The sequence below is a fragment of the Somniosus microcephalus genome, chromosome 26 (genome assembly GCF_052327205.1).
Source record: "Somniosus microcephalus isolate GS21.2 chromosome 26, FLI_Smic_1.0, whole genome shotgun sequence".
Lineage (NCBI taxonomy): Eukaryota > Metazoa > Chordata > Chondrichthyes > Squaliformes > Somniosidae > Somniosus > Somniosus microcephalus.
This window is the reverse complement of record NC_141012.1, coordinates 46,895,982-46,915,168: the sequence shown is the minus strand read 5'-3', so window position 1 is coordinate 46,915,168 and position 19,187 is coordinate 46,895,982.

Sequence of the window (19,187 nt, the reverse complement as noted above, 5' to 3'; positions counted from 1 at the left end):
TGAGTCTGTTGCAGGTAGGACCAGAACCTCGTGCTGCCTGCTAATTTAAATGATTGCTGCGATGAGAAAGCACTAAACGTGTTGTTCAGTGGCTCAGTGCCTCAGCAGGAGGCCCAGGTTTGTGCGAGGCTAGCAGCAATTAAAGCTAGCCTGCACCTCATAAAGGGGAGGTGCATTCCAGCTGGAGCAGGTTCTGGAAGTGGCTGGGGAAGAGAGTGTGAGCAAGAAGAACACTGAATTATGGCGCAACAGTGCAGAGAGCAGGCTCCACGATTCTCAGATTCGGCACTGGAGGCCTTGGTGGAGTAGGTGGACAGGAGGAGCGAGGTCCTCTATTCACAGGGGGCCAGGAGGCCCCTCAGACAAATTCAAAGAAGGCAATGGGAGCAGATAGCCCTGGCGATCAATCAAAGAAGTCAAGCCCCAAGGATCTGGATGCAGTGCTGCAAAAAGTTCAGTGACCTCACACAAGTGGTCAAGGTCAGTGAATTCACCTTCAAATGCCATATTCCACCATCTCCACCACAAGCCTCAACCACTGCTCAATGCACCACACCCCCATCACTCACCTACCAACAATCTCTATCAAACATGGCTCAGACCTCACATTCGTAGTTTCACCTCATCCCCACACACTTACCACTGCTGCAAACCTCACACCCGCATCTCACAGCTTGAACACACTCTCAGTTATTCAACTATGACAGGCACATCATCCAAACAGATTGCACCACTCTCACTGACACACTTCTCTCTCTCTTGTAGGACATGGTGGCTCATAATCAGAGGCAGCAGGTGCTACCTGCAGGGGGAGAGGTGCATCCACATAACCTAACCCCCATGGAGGAGACAATGCTAGAGATTATTGCAGTGGCCATCGTTGAGCCCATGGCCAGTGGTGGGGCTGAAACAATCAAAGATGACAGTATCCTCATACCTAATCCTTCTTCTCACATCGCTCTTCCCTTCATCCAACAACCTCACCTGCAGGTGGTGTAAGGATGCACCTCATGCATTTCCATGCCCTCCCGCCCCCGCTTCCCTCACTGCAACTCTACCCTTGTGCCTTTCTCCTTTCAGATAGCCCTGGACTACAACCTGGCCAGGCAGTGGTGGAGGAACAAGAACTGGAAGAGGAAAAAGGCAAGTGACGCCGAAGACTCGATTTCACACTCGCAGCCACCAGTCAGATACTGACACTCCGTGTACTTCAGAGGATGGGTTAGACGCGGGATCAGCACATGGGCACGAGTGGCCTGCAGCCAGGGCAGGGGGCAAGGGTAGCTTATGTGTCAGCTCCCTGGAGGACGAGGTCGCACACGAGTTCTGCTGCAGTGGACTCAGATGAGCAATTTGATGGGGCAGGCTACAGAAGAACGCTGATGGGTATGCACAATGAAATGCTTGGTGCATTGTCTGGCCTGCCAAAAAGACTGCATTCAATGTCAAGGAACATAGAGAAGTCTGGCACCAACTTGACTTGGACTTGGCACAGGCCTTTGCGCAGAGCTTGGAGCCCATCCTTTCCAGCATGGGATTGATGGCTAACTCCATTAGCGCACTTGCAGAACCAACCGGGGATTTTTTTTAAATTTGTTCATGGGATGTGGGCGTCGCTGGCAAGGCCAGCATTTATTGACCATCCCAAGTTGACCTTGAGAAGGTGGTGGTGAGCTGCCTTCTTGAACAGCTGCAGTCCATGTGGTGAAGGTACTCCCACAGTGCTGTCAGGGAGGGAGTTCCAGGATTTAGGAATGGCGATATACTTCCAAGTCAGGATGGTATGTGGCTTGGAGGGGAACTTGGAGGTGGTGGTGTTTCCATGCGCCTACTGCCCTTGTCCTTCTAGGAGGTAGAGGTCACGGGTTTGGGAGGTGCTGCTGAAGAAGCCTTGGCGAGTTGCTGCAGTGCATCTTGTAGATGGTACACACTGCAGCCACGGTACGCTGGTGGTGGAGGGAGTGAATGTTTAAGGTGGTCAATGGGATGCCAATCAAGCGGGCTGCTTTGTCCTGGATGGTGTCGAGCTTCTTGAGTGTTGTTGGCGGTCCACTCATCCAGGCAAGTGGGGAGTTTTCCATCACACTCCTTACTTGTGCCTTGTAGATGGTGGAAAGGCTTTGGGGAATCAGGAGGTGAGGCACTCGCTGCTGAATCTCCAGCCTCTGACCTGTTCTTGTTGCCACAGTATTTATGTGCCTGGTCTAGTTAAGTTTCTGGTCAATGGTGACCCCCAGTATATAGATGGCAGGGGATTCGGCGATGGTAATGTCGTTGAATGTCAAGGGGTGGTGGTTAGACGCTTGCTTGTTGGAGATAGTCATTGCCTGGTACTTCTGTGGCATGAATGTTACCTGCCACTTATCAGCCCAAGCATGAATGTCATTCAGGTCTTGCTGCATGCGGGCATGGACTGCTTCATTATCTGAGGAGTTGTGAATAGCACTGAACACTGTGCAGTCATCAGCGAACATCCCCATTTCTGACCTTATGGTGAAGGGAAGGTCATTGATGAAGCAGCTGAAGATGGTTGGGCCTAGGACACTGCCCTGAGGAACTCCTGCAGTGATGTCCTGGGGCTGTGATGATTGATCTCCAACCACCACAACCATCTTCCTTTGTGCTAGGTATGACTCCAGCCAGTGGAGAGTTTTCCCCCTGATTCCCATTGACCTCAGTGTTACTAGGGCTCCTTGATGCCACTCTCGGTCAAATGCTGCCTTGATGTCAAGGGCAGTCACTCTCAGCTCACCTCAGCATCTGATGGCCGATGTCTCAGCTCCATTGCAGCACAAGCAGAAGCCACCCAACATCTGGGGGCTCCAGCAGAAGCTCAGACATCTGTCATGCAAGCGCAGACTGCTGCCATCATGGCTGCACTTACCAGTGTTCAAAGGGGCTTGCAGGATGTCACTGCAGTCCAGCAATCTGCCCTCCAACAGATTACTAGGATTGCTGAGGCGCCGTCCCGGGGGAGTGGCAGTGGCTCCATGGAGCATGAACCTGCTGTCCTCAGGATGACAGCATTCTTCCTCCCAACCCTGCCACTGCACCAGTGCCATTGCTGTTATCTGTCAGCCAGCCCAGACTGCTGCCACCCATGCCAAGATGGTACAGTTGAAAGCCGGGCCTTCTAGGCCCAGAGCTGCTCAAGGTTGTCCTCCAAGGCCATCTGCAGTCTGCTCCACTGAAGATCAGCAGCCTTCCACCAGCCATGCTGCAGCCACTGGGGTAGCACTGCGTAGGAGCATCAGGACAGGCAAATGGAATGCTCAAGGGTGATTAGTTTATATTTGTATGCAAAATGTCATGGTGTCATTGATAAATTTGGTTTGGAATGTTTATTTTGTGTTGGCTTTTATTTTTACATTGTGGCCAAGCGGACGCTGTGATGGTCACTGACAGAGGGGATGGAATTTGTGGGACTGTTGGTGAATGGAGACTTGGGGTTACGGTTACTGGCATTGTAGCCAGGTGAGTCTGTCACTGACAGCTCAGCCAGAAAGAGGCTGTCTGGGTTGCCTCCACCCCTCTTATTCCTCCTCTTTCTCCTTTTCCTCTTCTTTCTCCTCTTCCTCCTCTTCCTCCTCTTTCTCCTCCTCCTGTTCCTGCTCCTTCTCCCCCTGCTCCTCAGCTGGTCACTGTATGGCTGGTGGTAAGGGCTGTGCCCTCATGATAGTGAGATTGTGCAGCATGCAGCAAACCACCTCGAATCTTGACACCCGCACTGCTGACACTCCAGAGCGGTCCAGGCAGCGGAAGCGTTGCTTCAGCATGCCAATTGTGTGCTCAATGATACTTCATGTGACAGCATTGCTTTCATTGTATGAATGCTGCCCACATGTGCTTGGGTTGCACACCAGAGTCCTGAGCCGTGTGGTGAGCCTTGTCTCCCAGTAGCCACCCTTTGGTTTGTCATGGTGGCTCAAATGCAGATGGTACAGCCAGACTGCCGCAGAATGAAGGCATCGTGACTGCTGCCAGGATACCGGGCATTGACCTGCATGATTCGCTGAGTATGGTCGTACACCAGCTGGACATTGAGGGAGTGGACCACCTTTTGGTTGTAGCACATCTCAGTGTTGAGATGCGGCACCCGCAAAGTGATGTGCGTGCAGTCAATGGCACCCTGCACCATGGGGAAGCCTGCAATCCTCTTGAAGTCATGTGCTCGCTCCGCCTGCCGCTCTCTGGCCAGAGAGAAGGAAATGTATTCAGCTCTCTTGGAATACAGAGCCTCAGTTACAGATATCTCCTGCTCCAGCCTGGTAGGAGCCCGACACATAAAAGTTCATGGCCACCGCGACCTTCACAGCCACTGGCAAAACAGCCCTGCACTGATGTTGCAGTTGCAGCTACAACAGGTGGCAGATTTCGGTGAGGACATCCTTGGTGAAGCGCAGACATCTCACACATTGTTCCTCGCTGAGGTTCAGGTAGGAGAAGTGCTCCCTGAACAACCTGGGCGGATATGGCCTCCTGCTGAGGGCCCTTCACTTCCCCCTCCTCTTCCTCCCTCTTCCAGCAGCTTGTCCTGCTCGGTGTCGCCTCTGCTCATTCTCCCATCATGCTGTAGACCAAGTGGAATGCCCACTACTGCGTCAAGTGTTGTTGAGCAGGTTATTGGCGAGTATGTGTCACTTGATGGCATTTTGATGCCCCCTTCCAACATTTTACTGGTGATTGGGTGGAGCCTGATAGCGCAATAGGTGACTAGGTTAGATTTATCCTGTTTTTTACTCCTAATGATCAATTCCATTATGTTACTTGGAATGGTGGTAAGGTTAACGGATCTGTAGTTGCCTGTGTCTGTTTTATCTTCCTTTTTGAAAATGAATACAAAGTTAGACTGTTTCCAATTTACCAGCATTTCCAGCAGTTGATCAACTTGCTCCATCAGTGTATCACCAACCTCCTCCCTTGTTTCTTTTAGTACTTTGGGCTAAATACCATCTGTCGATGGGAATTTATTGGTTTTGAGCTCCGTTAGCCAGTCTAGCACTTCATCCTTGTCTATATCAAATGTGTCAATTCTATGCAAGTTATCACAATTTGAGGAGTTTATGTTGCTCATGTCTTTCTTAATGAATATTTGGAGGAAGTAATCATTTTGTATATTAGTTATTTTATGCTAATCTGTTTCAACCCTGTAGTATAGTTCTCGCCTCTTCGCTCACTGCTCTCTCACTGTTATAGAGCTGAAATAATTCCTTACTATTGTGGTTTATGTGTGCAGAATCCAGTGAAAGGGATGGCCACCTTACCTCCTGGTCTTTGCCCTCATGTTCTGCAGCATAAGACCGATCCCATCAACCATAAAATCAGTCTTTCGGATGAGGCATTAACCCAAGGCCCCATCTGCCCTCTCAGGTGGATGTAAAAGACCCTATGGCACTATATCGAAGGAGGGCAGGGGAGTTATCCCCAGTGTCCTAGCCATTTCCTCAATCAACATCACTAAAAAACAAATTACCTGGTCATTATCACAGTGCTGTATGTGGGAGCTTGCTGTGCGCAATTTGGCTGCCACGTTTTCTACATTATAACATTGATGTATGAAACGCTGATATTTAGAGATATTTAGTAGATGAGAATCATATAAATATAAATTCAAGTGTAGCCATTGACCAAATAATATTACCTATAATTAGTCCTGGGTAGCTAAAAAGCTAAGACTTGTTCAGACTGCAGCTGCAAAGAGAACCAAAAGCAGTTTTGACTAAGTTCTGATAACAAACAGCCACAGGCTGCGAGTGAAGGTTAAATTGCTAAATAACATATTACGATGCTAAGTAGAAATTAGAATTCGCTTAACAAAACTAATTGCAAAGATACTTAAAAAATAATGGGGGAGAAATTCAGTATTGCACCATTTGGGGCGCCTTTATCGGCCGTGCGCAAAATTTAGCGCCTGGTGCTAATTATCGCCTCCGACGGCAAACTTGGCTTTTATCGCCCCTGGAGGTGATTGGAGCGCTAAATCAGGCGCTCCACACCTCTCTTAAGGCGCTAAGGCCGAGGAGCAAGGCATTACCTCACAGCACTGGTGAAGCCCATGTGATGTCAGTCAGCAATGGAACACAGACACACTGGAATAACAACAGAAAATGCTGGAAAAACTCAGCAGCCCAGGCAACGTCCGTGGAGAGAAATTAAAAGTCGACGTTTCGGGTGAACCCTTTTTCAAAACTGGAAAGGAAATAAAATAAATTGAAGGCAGGGCGGCGATAGAACAAAAGAGAAGTAAAGAGACATCAAGAGGTATTCAAAACCAGACGAGATGGTAATAGGACAGAGGAGACAAAGACGGTTCAGATTAGGTGTGAAGTGTACTGGCAGGATGAGAAACAGCTGCCATGTGGGAGAGAGAAAAAAAAGGAAAGGGGGGGGAAGGGAAGACCCAAAACAAAGGGGTGGAAAAAAAATATATAAGTAAAAATGTAATAGGGGCCGAGGTTATGATCTGAAATTGTTGAACAGGCACACTGGCGCTGGCCAGTTCTTAAAGGGGAGTTCTGACGAATGGGCATCAACCTGAAACGTTAACTGTTTCTCGCTTCACAGATGCTGCCTGACCTGCTGAGTATCTCCAGCATTTTCTGTTTTCATCTTAAAGGGGAGGGTTGATCTTGCTCTCCATCCACATCCTGCTCATTGCAGCCTTGAATCTCGGCCTGAATCTCAGCCTGGAGAGACCTGTACATCAAATCTGCTGGAAAGAACAATGGAGAGAACCAGGGGAAGAGCTCAGGGTGCAGACCCCACAGTCTCTTCTAAATCGATACAAGGGCAAATCAAAACCAACCTGCAAAGTGCTGCTCAGTGTTAAGTCTGTGTGTTCCAGTTGTATTAAGATTAATTACTGACACAGACTACGAGAATAAAGTTTCAACAGGTCTTTACTAGTTGGAGGTCAGGACTATACTAAATACAATATCACTACACAGTACTCATATACCGGTGGTCACCACCGGTATTACGTATACAGCAGCCAGAGAAAGTAGTACATCTCTTAAGGTGGAACAGGCTTAAGTTCTCTTAAGGTGGAACAGGTTACATACACCACAATCCTCCCTTTTTAGCTTAACAGTCATATCCCCATTTAACATAACATAATAACATATATACATATATAACTTCAGGTATAAACAGTTCAAAGGTTCAGTCTCTCAGGAGGCCTTCTGATTCGGTTTGGATAACGCCTTTCAGTGGTCTCTGATTCTTGTTGCTGAGGTGACTCTTCTTGTTGGTTTCCTATGTATTGGACGTCATCATCAGGTACAGTCCCTGCTGAGGTAAATGCTTCAGGTTCATTAACGTCTTCCACAGTTGTCTCTGTCGCAACCATGGGTTCGACCCTTGCTCTTGATTCTACCAGTTGATCCACATGATGCCTTATCACATTGTTACCAATATCTACTGTGTATATCAGAGGTCCTTGTCTGGCCCGAATTGTTCCGGACTGCCATTTTTCGTTTCCATAGCCCCTTGCCAACACTGGTTGTCCTACGTCGAAACTTCGAGTGGACTTGTTATTAATATGCCGGAACTGTTTGTTTTCCACTTCCCTCCGCACATTTGGTTTTAACAAGTCCAACCTGGACCGCAACCTCCTGTTATAAAACATCATGGCAGGACTTTGGTTAGTCACTGCATGAGCGGCGTTTCAATATGCCATTAGGAAATTGTCCACCTTGTGTTGTAACGGAATCTGATCATCGTTCATGGCCTTTATTGCCTTTTTGAATGTTTGGACAAATCTCTCGGCCAACCCGTTTGTCGCCGGATGATATGGGGCAGAGGTATAATGTTTCACCCCATTCTTCTTTAAGAATTTTTGGAATTCTTCCGACATGAACTGTGGTCCGTTGTCCGAACATATCTGTTCTGGCAATCCGTTCCTTGTGAATATTGTTCTTAACACCGCAATTGTCTTTTCTGAAGTAGTGGTATTCATCTTGATCACTTCTGGCCATTTGGAATGTGCGTCCACCGCAATTAGGAACATGGAGTCCATGAATGGACCAGCAAAGTCAATATGTACGCGTTGCCATGGGGCTGAAGGCCATTCCCATGGGTGTAGCGGTGCGATCGGAGGTGCATTTTGCACTTTTTGGCACCCAGCACAGCTTTTTGTCAACTCCTCTATCTGTTGGTCAATGCCCGGCCACCATACATAAGCCCCAGCAAGACTTTTCATCTTAACTCCCCCCAGATGACCTTCATGCAGTTCCTTTAGAACTCTTTCCCGTAACTTAGGAGGAATAATCACTCTTGTCCCGTACATCAAAGTACCATGGCAGACGGACAGCTGGTCTCGCCTTGCCGAGAATGCCGGTAACAGAGGATCACCATATGTTGGCCATCCCTTCACTGTCACCTCGTAAACTCGGGACAGTGTCGGGTCATTCCTGGTTTCTCTTTCAATACTTGCATTGGTGACTGGTAAACACTCGATGATGGTCGAATGAAATAACTCAACAGGGTCAACTTTCATCGTCTCTTCTGCTTCAGGTAGTGGCAGGCGCGACAGCCCATCAGCATTGCCATGCTGCTTTGTACCTTTGAATTCTATTTGATATTGATGTGCCCCTAGGAAAAGGGACCATCTCTGGAGTCGCTGTGCTGTCATCACCGAAACACCCTTCTTAGGGTTAAAAATGGATACCAACGGCTGATGGTCTTTCAGAAGTGTGAATTTTTGGCCCTGCAGGTAATGATTAAACTTCTTCACTCCCCATACAAGGCTGAGAGCCTCCCTATCGATCTGCGCATAGTTGCGCTCAGCGGAGGTCAATGACCTGGATGCAAACGCGACTGGCCTTTCCGTGCCATTTGGCAACTTGTGTGAGAGTACTGCCCCAATACCATATGGAGAAGCATCACAAGCCAACCGAATAGGCAGTGTCGGGTTGAAGTGAGCCAACACTTCCTCTGAGGTGATCAATTCTTTGCTTTTGCGAAATGCCTTCTTACAGTTTTCGCTCCATTCCCATGGGTACCCCCTTCTGTAAAAGAGTGTTCAGCGGGTGCAGTACCGTGGATAGATTCGGTAGAAACTTATGGTAATAGTTAATCAATCCCAGAAACGACCTCAACTGAGAGACATTATCCGGAGTGGGAGCCTTTACAACTGCCTCTATCTTGTCAGGAGACTTATGAAGCCCCTCCCGGTCAATGACATGACCACAGTACGAGATCCGCTTCTGAAAGAACTCACATTTCTGCCGATTAACTCTAAGTCCATACTCTTTCAGTCTGTTGAGCACCAGTTCCAAGTTTGCGAGGTGTTCTTCATCACCATCACCTGTAATCAGAATATCGTCCAGGTAACATTGTGTGCCTGGAATTCCCTGTAATACCTGCTCCATGGCCCTCTGCCAAATTGCCGGAGCCGATGCCACTCCAAAAACCAGCCTATTATACCGGTACAAACCTCTATGCGTGTTGATCGTGAGGTACTGGCGTGACTCTTCTTCAACCTCCATCTGCAAGTACGCCTGCGCCAGGTCTATCTTGGTGAAGTGTTTCCCGCCAGACAACGAAGCAAAAATATCCTCAATCCGCGGAAGCGGACACTGCACCGTGTGAAGCACCGGATTAACGGTGATCTTGAAATCTCCACAGATGCGAACCTTCCCTGGTTCTCCTGGCTTGTTGCTCGAAGGACATTTCATAACGGGAACAATGGGCATAGCCCACTCACTCCAATCTACCTTAGACAGTACACCTGAACGTTCTAGCGCTTCCAGTTCCGCTTCTACAGTAGGTCGTATTGCATAGGGTACCGGTCTGGCTTTGAAAAATTTTGGTTGTGCATGTTCATCAATCTCGATGTTTGCCGTAATTCCTTTCAGTGTTCCCAGTCCTTGCTGGAACACCTCTTTAGCATCATCCAATATTCTGGACAATCGTTTAGGTTTGACATCTGTTTCCCCGGAATCTACCGTTAGTGCCTTTAAGGAGTGCCAGTCCATATTCATTTTCCTAATCCACTCCCATCCCAGTAGTGGTGGACCTCCTTCAGGTAGCACATATAAGTCCATTACTTGGCTTTCTTCGCCCTTGTGGACCACTTTTACCTCTATCTTTCCGATGGGGTACACTCTTTGCCCCGTGTATGTTTTCAATATAATCTCCGTATCCCGTAGGGGAACATGTTGGAATAACCTTTTGTAATCTTTCTTATTCATGACCGTCAATGCCGATCCAGTGTCCAATTCCATCTTTACTTGGACTCCTGCTATCTGAAGAGTGACCCAAATTGTCTGGAGATCTGCATCCTTACCAACGTTGTGTACTGTTAAGCTACCCAGTTCATTACTGCTAGCGTCTTAATCTGACTTCTGTTCGTTCGAACTGGTCTTTGTCACCTTGTGCACCTTTATGTATTTTCCTTGCGGTGACTTTTTGTTGCTGGTCTTCTTTCCTGACCGGCATACTTTAGCTATGTGGCCAAGCCTGCCACACGTTCTGCATTCTTGGTTTTTAAACAAACACTGGTTCTGATCGTGCGTTGTCTTTCCACAACGATAACATTTTACAGTACTCAAACCCAATTTATTTGTACTGAGTTCCGGTGACCGTAGCTGCATTACTGCCGTGCCTCTCGCTGCGGCTTCGTGTGCTGCTGCCATAGTGACCGCTTTCTCAAGCGTCAGCTCATTCTCCTCGAGCAGTCGCTTTTGTGTATCTTCTTTTAATAAACCACACACAAATTTATCTCGTAGCGCCTCTGTCAGTCTCGTTCCAAACTGACAGTACTTTGCTAGCTTACGCAATACCATTAAATATTCAGCATTGCTTTCATCCTTCAGCTGCCTTCTGCTGTAAAATTTAAATCGTTCCGCTAGCATCAGCGGCGTGGGGTTTAAATGATTTTTCAGGGCAGTAACAATCTCCTTGAACGTCTTATCCGCCGGTTCATCTGGTGATAAAAGGTGTTTCAATTGCCTGTATGTCTTCGCACCCATTAAGTTTAATAAAGTTAGTGCTTTCTCTGCATCTGGGATTTTATTTGCTTTACAATAATTTTGTATGCATTCTACATACATGGCCCAATCTTCGATGTTGCTATCAAAGGTATTAATGTTCCCATGTTTAGGCATCGTTGCAATTTATTTTATTTTATTTATTTTGTTTTTTTTAATTTTATCGCAAGATGGCGGCTTCCCGCTCTTGTCTTCGTCCTCCGCCTACAAAATTGCGGTTTTCCCGCGCTTGGCGGTCTTCACCCACTGGCTGCAATGGTGTTTGTCGTGCCGCTGCTGCTCCCCTTTCCCAGTGGTTAGTAACTCCCCCGACGCTGTCTCCGCTTCACCGCGGCTCCCTCTGGCATTCGCGCTTCCCCGATGTCGCGCCTCGCAGCCCTTCTTGCAGCCCGGTTATTAGCACCGGCTGCGTTCGCCTTCACCGCGGCTCTCGCGCCTTCAGTCGCCCCAGACGCTGCGCCTTTTTGGCCCGAAAGCGGCCCGGCCCTTATCACCAGCCGCGATCGATGTCCCCGCGCTGCGCCTTTCGGCCCGAATGTGGCCCGGCCCTTATCTCCGGTCGCGATCGATCTCACCGCCCTTATTCCTCCGTCTTCCTCCCCCGTCTGTACAGCCAACGCGGCCGACTTTCTGCTCGCGTCGCTGACCGGCTTACCCACCACCGAGGTAGAAAGAAGATAGCTGACTGCCGCTGATGGAGGCTTCGAGTTCAGGATGTCTTCTGCACTCCGGGTTCTCGATGCCTGCCGCGCGACGTGTCTTCCAGCAGGGTGATGAGGGTGGATGCCTCTCTTCGACGCCCGTTCTGTAGATGAAGCCGCCGTGGATATAAACTGCCGCAGGGTAAGAATCGGACTCGTCGCCACTGTTAAGTCTGTGTGTTCCAGTTGTATTAAGATTAATTACTGACACAGACTACAAGAATAAAGTTTCAACAGGCCTTTACTAGTTGGAAGTCAGGACTATACTAAATACAATATCACTACACAGTACTTATATACTGGTGGTCACCACCGGTATTACGTATACAGCAGCCAGAGAAAGTAGTACATCTCTTAAGGTGGAACAGGCTTAAGTTCTCTTAAGGTGGAACAGGTTACATACACCACACTCAGTACCCAAAACTCCTTCACACAACGTTGAATCTCTCCAGAAGTCTCTCTCTCTCTCTCAGAATGCGTGGTACAAAAATGTCACCGACAAAAAAGGCAGGAAGTGGTCGCCTTTAAATAGCGCTCCCCTAGTCCCTTTCTGACAGCATAACGCCCCCCTCAACATGTCATTGCTAGCGGCAGGCGGTAAGGCAGGGGGCGCCACTCAATTTCCAGTCCGGGGCGATAACGGGGCGTTGTGCACTCGACTGACGTCACAATCTGCCGGCGCAGGAGATCGTGGCGGTCGTGTTTAGCACTGCCAAAAAATGTCTAGTTAATTTCGCGATTGGCGCAAATATCGCTGCGCCCGGGCGCTAGTTACTTTGCACCCCATTAGCGCCCTCTTAAGGCGCTAACGGGAGGTGCAAACAACTGAATTTTTCCCCCAATGAGGATAAGGACATAAAATGAGAGCGATCACAGAGATACGGTATTTATCAGGTAGATTAAAGTGAGATCGTCTGGATACCTGAAGACGAGTGAAACAGCGCTGATATGGGCCCTTGGTATAAAGGCCTTGTACCAGGGAGGCAGGAAATGAATGAGATATGTTAAATTCCAATGGAGTGAAAAACTATAAACAAGTTAACAAGACAGCAGGATAGGGTGGACGGAAAAATACTGGAAAGGCGGGATGCTACCTTAGTCTGAGTGACAATGGTATTTTGACCATTAGAACCAATTAAAAAAGGTGATTTTGTTAAAGACCATGGGGGGAAAAATTCAGTTGTTTGCGCCTCCCGTTAGCGCTTTAAGAGGGCGCTAATGGGGCGTGAAGCAACTGGCGCCCAGACGCAGCGATATTTGCACCAATCGCGAAATTAACTAGACATTTTTCGGCAGCGCTAAACACTACCCCCACGATCTCCTGCGCTGGCAGATCGTGACGTCAGTCGAGGGCACAATGCCCCGGTAGCGCCCCAGACCGGATATTGAGTGGTGCCCCCTGCCTTACCGCCTGCCGCTAGCAATGACAGGTTAAGGGGAGCGTTTTGCAGTCAGGAAGGGACTGGGGGAGCGCTATTTAAAGGCGACCGCTTCCTGCCTTTTTTTTGTTGGTGACATTTTTGCACCACGCATTCTGAGAGAGAGAGAGAGACTTCTGGAGAGATTCAACGCTGTGTGAAGGAGTTTTGGGTACTGAGCAGCACTTTGCAGGTCCATTTTGATTTGCCCTTCCTTGCTTCGCCAGCGCTCTGAGATAACACCTGGCTCCTCAGCCTTTGCGCCTTAAGAGAGGTGTGAAGTGCCTGATTTCGCGCTCCAATCACCTCCAGGGGCGATAAAAGCCAAGTTTGCCGTCGGAGGCGATAATTAGCACCAGGCGTTAAACTTTGCGCACGGCCGATAATGGTGCCCCCAACGGGGCGATACTGAATTATTCCCCCCATATATGGACACTGGCCAAACCAACTTTTGATAAGAAAAGGGTTAAAACCTCGATACTCAAAGAACAACTTTACACAGACTTACTGCGAGAACAAAGGAACAGACTTAAGGTAACGTCATCTGTGTCCGAGAGGTTCCAGAGACCAAGGGCTGTGAGCTACTCATTAAAACTATTGCCTTTTGTTAAGTATTGATTATGCTGTAAGCTTAATAAATCTTGATCTATTGGTCAAACATTCTTTTCAAGAACTCTGAGAGATCATTAAGATCTTACAGTGACCACACTTCAAAAGTACTTCATTGGCTTTGGGACATCCTGAGGTCGTGAATGGCACTTTATAAATGCCAGTCTTTCTTTTATTATACATTTTTGGAATGTGTGTTAAGGATGGAAGCTGTTTCGGAGCAAAAGCTATTAAGGGAGGAAAATCACAAGTCCTTTTTTGTTCACATGGTGATAAATCTTTTATAATTTATTTGAAAATTTAATTAAATTGTTTGTGCTCTTCTGTCTGTAGTGCCATGTAGATGCAGTGTCCCATCAATCATGCAGCAATAAGATAACAATTACATTGCAACGTTGGTTAATACCCTTCAGGAAGGATTTCCCTCACATGCAGGCAGGAGTTTGGGCTGGGACTGGAAGCGTGCACTTCAGGTTAAGATAATCAAGAGTGACAAGATGTGACAGGTGATGGAATCTGTAGTAAAGAGAGAGAATGCATAATGTGTTACACTGAAACTTGATCAGTTTGGCAGCTAATTTAAGTTACTTTAGAAAATTCAGACAGCATAATTGGTTTATTGTGCAGAGACTGCTTCCTGATACAGAGCTGTGAAGCGATTGGTTATGTGCAACCTTGATTGAATTTTTTGAGGAGGTAACAAGGAGGGTAGATGAGGGTAGTGCGTTTGATGTAGTGTATATGGACTTTAACAAAGCTTTTGATAAGGTTCCACACGGCAGACTGGTCACGAAGTTAAAAGCCCATGGGATCTAGGGCAAAGTGTCAAGTTGGATTCAAAACTGGCTCAGAGGCAGGAAGCAGAGGGTGATGGTTGATGGGTGTTTTTATAGTGGGTATTATTAATAAGAAGTTTGCAGATGATACTAAAATTGGCTGTGTGGTTGATACTGAAGAAGGAAGCTGTAGACTGCAGGAAGATATCAATAAATTGGTCAGGTGGGCAGAACAGTGGCGAATGGAATTCAATCCAGAGAAGTGTGAGGTAATGCATTTGGGGAGGGCTAACAAGGAAAGGGAATACACATTAAATGGTAGGACACTGAGTAGTGTAGAGGAAAAAAGGGACCTTGGAGTGCATTTCCACAGATCCCTGAAGGTAGCAGGCCAGGTAGATAAGGTGGTTAAGAAGGCATACGGAATGCTTGCCTTTATTAGTCGTGGCATAGAATACAAGAGCAGGGGGATTATGCTTCAACTGTATAAAACACTAGTTAGGCCTCAGCTAGAGTACTGCGTGCAGTTCTGGTCACCACATTACAGGAAAGATGTGATTGCACTGGAGAAGGTACAGAGGAGATTTACAAGGATGTTGCCAGGAGTAGAGAATCTTAGCTATGAGGAAAGACTGGATAGGCTGGGTCTGTTTTCCTTGGAACAGAGGAAGCCAAGGGGAAACCTTATTGAGGTGTATAAAATTATGAGGGGCCTAGATAAAGTGGATAGAAAGGACCTATTTCCCTTAGCAGAGGGGTCAAAAACGAGGGAGCACAGATTTAAAGTAATTGGTGGAAGGTTTAGTGGGGATTTCTTCACCCAGAGGGTTGTGGGGGTCTGGAACTCACTGCCTGAAAGGCTGGTAGAGGCAGGAACCCTAACCACATTTAAAAAGTACTTGGATGTGCACTTGGGATGATGTAACCTGCAGGGCTACGGACCAAGAGCGTGGGATTAGGCTGGATAGCTCTTTGTTGGCCGGCACGGACATGATGGGCCGAAATGGCCTCCTTCCGTGCTGTAACTTTCTATGATGCTTCCTATGAACTTTGTTGATTGAGATGTTCTGGAAAGCAGAAAGTAATCTATGCAGAAGTTGCAACATAGAAACAGGCCATTCGGCCCAACCAGTCCGTGTCGGTGTTTACCCTCCATGTGAGCAATTAGTTCTAATCACATTTACCTGCACTGTTCTCATATCCCTTCGACCCCTTTCCTTCATCCACCTATCCAATCTAATCTTGAATGTTGGAATAGTTTCTGTTATAAGCACTGATCCGGGAAGTGAATCCCACAACCTCACAACTCTTCATGTGAAGATGATTCTACTGCTCTCTGTCCTAATCTCTCACATTTAATCTATGGCCCCCTCATTCTTTTTTTTTATTTATTCTTTCACGGGATGTGGGCTTCACTGGCAAAGCCAGCATTTATTGCCCATTCCTAATTGCCCTTGGATAGGTGATGGTGAGCCACCTTCTTGAACCTCTGCAGTCCGTGTGGTGAAGGTACTCCCAGTGTTGTTAGATAGGGAGTTCCTGGATTTTGACCCAGCGACGATGAAGGAATGGCAATATATATCCAAGTCAGGATATTGTGTGACTTGGAGGGGAACTTGGAGGTGGTGGTGTTCCCATGTGCCTGCTGCCCTTGTCCTCCTAGGTGGAAGAGGTCGCGGGTTTGGGAGGTGCTGTCGAAGAAGCCTTGGCGAGTTGCTGCAGTGCATCTTGTAGATGGTACACACTGCAGCCACGGTGCGCCAGTGGTGGAGGGAGTGAATGTTTAAGGTGGTGGATGGAGTGCTGATCAAGTGGGCTGCTTTGTCCTGGATGGTGTCGAGCTTCTTGAGTGTTGTTGGAGCTGCACTCATCCAGGCAAGTGAAGAATATTCCATCACACTCCTGACTTCTGCCATGTAGATGGTGGAAAGGCTTTGGGGAGTCAGGAGGTGACTCACACGTTGCAGAATACCCAGCCTCTGACCGGCTCTTGTAGCCACAGTATTTATGTGGCTGGTCCAGTTAAGTTTCTGGTCAATGGTGACCCCCAGGATATTGATGCTAGGAGTTTTGATGATGGCAATGCTGTTGAAGGTCAAGAGGTGGTCGTTAGCATCTCTCTTGTTGGAGATAATCATTGCCTAGCACTTGTGTGGCGCAAATATTATTTGCCACTTATCAGCCCAAGCCTGGATGTTGTTCACGTCTTGCTGCAAATGGGTATGGACTGCTTCATTGTTTAAGAAATTAAAAATGGAACTGAACACTGTGTAATCATCAGCGAACATCCACATTTCCGACCTTATGATGGAAGGACGATCATTGATGAAGCAGCTGAAGATGGTTGGGCCTTGGACACTGCCCCGAGTAACTCATGCAGCGATGCCCTGAGACTGAGATGATTGACCACCAACAACCACAACCATCTTCCTTTGTGATTGATATGACTCCAACCAGTGGAGAGTTTTCTCCATGATCCCCAGTGACTTCAGTTTTACTAGGGCTCCTTGATGCCACACTTGGTCAAATGCTGCCTTGATGTCAAGGACAGTCACTCTCACCTCACCTCTGGAATTCACCTCTTTTGTCCATGTTTGAGCCATGTCTGTAATGAGGTTGGGAGCTGAGTGGTCTTGGCGGAACCCAAACTGATCATCGGTGAGAAAGTTATCGGTGTGTAAGTGCTGCTTAATAGCAATGTCGACAACACCTTCCATTACTTTGCTGATTGAGAGTAGGCTGATGGTGAATTGAGAATTGGTCGCATTGGATTTGTCCTGTTTTTTATTGACAGGACATAACTGGGCACTTTTCCACATTGTCAGGTAGATGCCAGTGTTGTAGCTGTACTGGAACAGCTTGGCTAGAGGCGCAGCTAGTTCTGGAGCACAAGTCTTCAGCATTACAGCTGGGCTGTTGTTAGGACCAGTGAGTTGGTCACACCGCAGGGAAGGGCTGCACAGGAAGACAGGAAATGGGTGACCACCAGGCGGAGCAATAGAAGCAGGCAGGTAGTGCAGGAGACCCCTGTGACCATTCCCCTCTCAAACAAGTATACCGCTTTGGATACTGTTGGGGGGGATGACTCACCAGGGGAAGGCGGCAGCAGCCAACTTCCTGGCACTGGGGGTGCTCCTGCTGCCCAGGAAGGGGGGAAAAAGAGTGGGAGAGCAATAGTGGTAGGGGATTCTATAGTAAGGGGAACAGATAGGCGTTTCTGTGGCCGTAGACGTGAATCCAGGATGGTTTGTTGCCTCCCTGGTGCCAGGGTCAAGGATATCACTGAGCGGCTGCAGGGCATTCTGGAGGGGGAGGGGGAACACCCAGAGGTCGTGGTCCACATTGGTACCAACGACATAGGTAAAAAGAGGGATGAGGTCCTGCAGCAAGAATTTAAGGAGCTAGGTGAAGGATTAAAGAGCAGGACCTCAAAGGTTGTAATCTCTGGATTACTCCCCGTGCCACGTGCTAGTGGGTATAGGAATAGGAAGATAGAACAGATGAATGCGTGGCTAAAGGGATGGTGCAGGGGGGAGGGCTTTAGTTTCCTGGATCACTGGGTCTGCTTCTGGGAAAGGTGGGACTTGTACAAGTCAGACGGTTTACACCTGAACCAGAGGGGAACCAATATCCTTGCGGGGAGGTTTGCTAGCACTGCTGGGGGGGGTTTAAACTAACTTGGCAGGGGGATGGGGTACAGAGTGGAGCTATAGTAGGGGCTAATTTACAGCCAAATACAGAGGAAAAAACAAGTCAGCTGGGAAGGCAGAGCAAATATGTAAAGGCAAAAGGGAATATTGCAGGGCTGGAAGGCATTTATTTTAATGCAAGAAGTCTTGCAAATAAGGTGGATGAACTGAAGTTGTTGTTGAACACATGGGAGTACGATATTGTTGCTATCACGGAGACATGGTTGAGGGAGGGTCAGGACTGGCAGCTCAATATTCCGGGGTATAGAATCTTCAGGCGAGACAGAGGGGGGTGTAAAAGGGGAGGGGGTGTTGCAATATTAATTAAGGAGTCAATTACTGCTGTAAGGAGGGACGATATATTAGCGGGTTCCTCTAATGAGGCCATATGGGTAGAACTTAAAAACAAAAAGGGGGCAAGCACTTTGCTGGGAGTGTACTATAGGCCCCCAAACAGTCAGGGGGAGATAGAGGAACAGATATGTAGGCAAATCTCAGAGAAGTGCGAAAATAATAGGGTAATAATAGTGGGGGATTTCAACTTCCCCAATATAAATTGGGATAGTCAGAGTGTGAAAGGCTTAGAGGGTGCAGAATTCTTAAAGTGCATCCAGGAGAGCTTTTTGAGCCAACATGTCGAAAGTCCTACAAGAGAGGGGGCGGTACTGGACCTAATTCTGGGGAATGTAGCCGGGCAAGTGGTGGAAGTATCAGTAGGAGAGCATTTTGGCGACAGTGACCATAATTCGGTGAGATTTAAGGTGGTCATGGAAAAAGACAAAGACGGCCCGGAAATAAGGGTTCTAAATTGGGGGAAGGCCGATTTTAATATGATAAGGCAGGATCTGGCCAAAGTGGACTGGGAGCAGCTACTTATAGGAAAATCCACATCAAAACAGTGGGAGACTTTCAGAAGGGAAATAGAAAGAGTACAGTGCCAACATGTTCCTGTAAAGGTCAAGGGTGGGACCAACAAGCAAAGGGAACCTTGGATGACAAGGGA